We start from the raw sequence: 5293 nt of genomic DNA, 5'->3' as shown, positions 1-5293 counted from the left end.
CTGCTCTCCCTTAGCTCATCTTGTCCTAGAGATCCACTTCCTGTTCCCCTAACTCAATTTTCATTAACCTGCTGACCACCTAACTTCCCCTCCTGGTCCACATGTTAGCTAATATTGTTAATAGTTTTCTCTCTTCAGGTGCTTTGGCTCTCTATTCAATGGACCAACCCTCGATCACACTGTCTTTGTAAACTACCGTCTCATCTCCAAACTTCCTTTCCACTCCAAAGACATTGAATGTGTTGCTGCCTCCCAAATCTGTGCCCATCTTTCCTGGAATTCCATGTTTGAATACCTCCAATCATCTCGTCACCTGATTCAGCAATGGTAATGTCATTGAATGTCAAGAGAACATTGGTAGTTCCTCTCTTAGGCATGGTCATGCCTGACACTTGTATAACAAGAATGTTACTTGCCACTTATCAGCCCAAGTCTGAATATTGTCCAGGCCTTATTGCATGAGGGTGTAGGCTGCTTCTTTAAATGAGGAGCAGGTTATTTCTGAATAAGTACCACTTAATTGCACCACTAATGACCCCTTCCTTCTCTTTGCTGATGATCAGGAAAATATTGATGGAGCTGCAATTGATCAGATTGGATTTGTCCTGTTTTTTGTGTACAGGACATGCCTGGGCAATTTTCCACGTTGCCAGGTAGATGCCAGTGTTGTAGCTGTACTGGAACAGCTTGGCTAGGGGTGCGGCAAGTTCTTCAGTACTATTGCCAGAATATTGTCAGGGCCTATAGCCTTTGCAGTATTTAGCCATTTCCTGATATCACGTTGAGTGAATCAAGTTGGCTGAAGCCTGGCACCTGAGTTGCTGGGGACCTCCGGAGGTGGAGATGAATTATCCACTTGGCATTTCTGGCTGAAGATGGGTGCAAATGCTTCAGCCTTGTCTTTTGCACTGATATGCTGGGCTCCCCCATCATTGAGGATGGAGATATTTGTGGAACTCCTCCTTCAGTTAGTTGTTTGGTTGTCCACTGCCATTCACGACTGGAGGAGAGACAGTTTTCTTCAGCTAGGAGCAAGAGTCCAGACAGTTGTGTTGCCTGCCTGGATCCAGGATTCGGGATGTCTGCTTTGGGTTGGAGATGAATTTACAGTGCGAGCGGGAGGATCAATTTGTCTTGGTCCACGCAGGTGCCAATGACATAAGTAGGGCTCGGAAAGAGGTTGTGCTGAGGGAGTATGAGCAGCTAGGGGCTAAATTAAAAAGCAGAACTTCAAGGCCAATAATATCTGGATTATTACCAGAGCCACAAGCAAATTGGAGTAGTGTAAATAAGATTAGAGAGATGAAAGTGTGGCTCAAAGACTGGTGTGTGAGAAATGGGTTTTGATCCATGGGGCACTGGCAGCAGTACTGTTGAAAATGCGAGCTGTACCATTGGGACAGACAGCCGTGCTGGGACCAGTGTCCTGGTGACTCATATAAGTAGAGCAGTAGAGAGAGAGCTTTAAACTAAATAGTGGGGAGAAGTGATCATGTGAGAGGAGTTGTCATAAAGGAGAGAAACAATAAAGCAATGGAGCAGGGCAGCAATTTTGATAATGAGTTTCAGAGTGTGACAGGAAGGGACAGAACATACAATTGTAAGAGTTTACCAACAGATAAGGCTGGATATTGCAAAAATGTTGAAAGGCCCTATATCTGAATGCACTCTTCATTTGTAAGAAAAGGGATGAATTGTTAGCACAGGACGTGATAAATAAATATGACCTGACAGGTGTTACAGAGACATGGTTGAAAGATGACCAAGGCTAGCACCTGAATGTTGAAGGGTATGTGATATTTTGGAATGACAGGAAGCTAGAAAAATGTAGTGGGGTAGCTCTGTTAATTAAAGGTGGCATTAGTTCAGTACTGAGGGATGACCTTAGCTTGAAAGATCAGGATGTAGAATCAGTTTGGGCAGTGATAAGAAATAGTAAGGGTAAGAGGTCACTTATGGGAGTAGTTTGTAGGCCTCCTAACAGTAGTTACACTGTAGGATACAGTATACAAGAAAAAATAAATGGGTGTGTAAGAAAGGTACCGCAATAACCATGGGTGACCTTAATGTACATGTAGATTGGAAGAATTGGATTGACAAAGGTAGCCTGGAAAATGAGCTTATGGAGTTCTGAACAATTTCTTACAGCAGTACGTCCTGGGAGCAGGCTATCCTTGATCACATAATGAGCAATGACACAGCATTAATCAATAACCTCACATAAAGAAGCCTCTGGGTAACAGCAATCGTAACATGATGGAATTTCATGCTCAGCTTAAAAGCAAGAAGTATAGGTCTAAAACTAATGCTTTAACCTAGATAAAGGTAACTATGAAGCTATGAAGGCAGAGCTGGCTAAACTGAACTGAGAAACTAGTTTAAAAGTTAGGATAGTAGAGATACATGACAGACATTTAAGAGGATATTTACTAACTCTCAGCAAAGATTTATCTCAGTGAGGAAGAAAGGCTCTTTGAGAAGAATGCATCATCTGTGGCTGAATAAAGAAGTAAGAATTGTATCAAATTGAAAGAGTTATTGTACAAATCTGCAAAGATTAATGGTTGGTCAGAAGATTGGACAGATTTTATGAACCAGCAAAGAATGACTAAAAATAAAGAGGGAGAAAGCAGAGTATGAGAGAAAGCTGGCTAGAAATATAAAAATAAATAGCAATAGTTTCTATAAATATTTGAATAGGAAAAGAGTAACTAAAGCTAGTGTTGGTCCTCCTGAGAATGAGCCTGGGGAACTGATACTTTTTTTTCCCCCTTTATCCTTTCATGGGATGTGGGTGTCACGGGCAAGGCCAGCATTTGTCACCTATACCTAATTGCCCTTGAACTGTGAGGCTGGCTAGGCCATTTCAGAGGGCAGTTAAGAGTCAATAAGATTACTGTAGGTCTGGAGTCACATGTAGACCAGCAGATTTCCTTCTCTAAAGGGCATTAGTGAACCAGGTGGGCTTTTGTAACAATCAACTCCTGATGACTCTTATGTAGGCAAGCTTCATATTCCAGATTTATTAATTGAATTTAAACTCTACCAGCTGCCTTGGTGGGATTTGAACTCATGTCCCCTGCTTGGGCCTCTGGATTACTAGCCCAGTGACATTATCACTGCACAAACATCACCCCGTAAACAGGGAACAAAGAAATGGCAGAGGCATTGAACAGGTGTTTTGTCTACCTTCATGGTAGAAGACTTGGAAACCCTCCCAAAGATAATTGAAAATTAAGAGGTGATAGGGAGGGAGGAACTTAAAATATTTACCAGCACTAAGAAAAAGGTGCTGGAAAAACTATTAGGCCTAAAAGCTGTCAAGGCCCCAGGGCATAATAGTCTGCATCTTTAGGTCTTCAAAGAGGTGGCTGCAGAGATAGTGAGTGCAATGTGAACGCAAAATCTCTTGGATTCTGGAAGAGTTCCAGCGTACTAGCAATTAACAAATGTAACATCTTTATTCAAAACAGGAGGGAGACAGAAAGCAAGAAACTACAGACCAGTTAGCTTAACATCTGTCAGAGGAAAATTGCTAGAATCCATTATTAAGGAGGTTATAGCAGGATACTTAGAAAATCATAATGTGGTCAGGCAGCGTCAACATGGCTTTGTGAAAGGAAATCATTTTTAAATAATCTGTTAGGGTTTTTTGACAAAGTAACATTCAAAGGGGAATTTGTAGATGTGGTATAATTGAATTTCCAGGAGGCATTTGATAAGGTGCCACATCAAAGATTCATATAGGAGATAAAAGGTCACGGTATTCTCAGTAAGAAGATGTGATTTCACCTACACGAGGTCTATGAGGTGATCACGCTAATTAATACTGTTATGGACAGGTGTATCTGAGAAGGGTAGACTGGTCAAGGTGAGATCAAGTAGGTTTTTTACACTTGTTTGTTTGCTCACCACTTATCACAATCTGGCGGGTACATCCTTCAGGACTTAGCCAGCTGGGCCAATGGTGGTGCTACTGAGCCACTCTTGGTGATGGACATTGATATACCACCTAGAAAGACAAGGGCAGCAGATACATGGAACACCACTACCTGGAAGTTCCCCTCCAAGCCACTCACCATCCTGACTTGGAAATATATTGCTGTTCCATCACTGTCGCTGGGTCAAAATCCTGGAACTCCTTCCCTAACAATACTGTGGGTGTACCTACACCACATGGACTGCAGCGGTTCAAGAAGGTAGCTCACCACCACCTTCTCAAGGGCAATTAGGGATGATTAATAAATGCTGGCCTGGCCAGTGATACCCACATCCCACGAAAGAATAAAAAAAGTCTTCCAACCAGAGTACGTTCTTGCTACCCTCAGGGTTTCTTCAAATTGGTGCTCAACATGGAGGAGTAATGATTCATCAGCTGAGGGAGGGCAGTCCTTCGTAATCAATAGGAGATTTCCTTACCCATATTTCACCTGATGCTGTAAGGCTTCATTGGGTCTGGGGTCAATGTTGAGGACTCCAAGGGCAACTCCCTCCCGACTGTATACCACTGTGCCACCACCTCTGCTGGGTCTATCCTGCCAGTGGGACAGGACATACCTAGGGATGGTGATGAGGAGGCTGGGACTTTGGCTGTAAGGTATAGCTTGGTGAGATTGATTATGACCAGCTGTTGCTTGACTAGCTTGTGGAACAGCTCTCCCAATTTTGGCACAAGTCCCCAAATATTAGTGAGGTGGACTTTGTAGGGGTGCTTGGGCAGGGTGTGCCTTTGTCCAATTCAGGATATAGGTCGAAGCCAATTGGTCCAAACTGTTTCATCCTTGTTATATAGTTACCCAGGCCTGATGATTGATTGGAGGTGACTCCGGTCCAGGTCTGAATGAATAAGTTAGGTCCAATTGGTTATCCTGTTGTGCACACACAGGCAATGGGAAAAATAGATTAGTGCGTTGGAGCCTTCAGCTGTGTGTGTGGAAGTGCCCACAACTTCAGAATTAAAGCAACTATTTCAGTCTCAGTACAATCACTTCTCTCTTACAGTTTCCACTTTCAGTTCCACATTCCAGTTTAACACAAAGCAGCCATTCGTCCTATCTATTTGTGTTTAATTAGTGAGTGGTGAACCCATGCTGTGGGGAAAGGTGGGCACTGGTTTTGATGGTAACCTGTGCTTAGCAATGTCAAGAAGCTGACCTGGCATCTGTAGAGAGCATCGATAGCAAATGAGACTCCACCACCTGCTGTGGGTGGGGCAGTACCCGAAGTCTGTACAGAAGCTTGGAACCAAGAATGTTCCGGCCTTGAGCTAGTGGGTGCGGTGGCACCAATCTCC

The sequence above is a fragment of the Carcharodon carcharias genome, chromosome 9 (genome assembly GCF_017639515.1).
Source record: "Carcharodon carcharias isolate sCarCar2 chromosome 9, sCarCar2.pri, whole genome shotgun sequence".
NCBI classification, from domain to species: domain Eukaryota; kingdom Metazoa; phylum Chordata; class Chondrichthyes; order Lamniformes; family Lamnidae; genus Carcharodon; species Carcharodon carcharias.
This window is presented reverse-complemented; position numbering follows the sequence as displayed.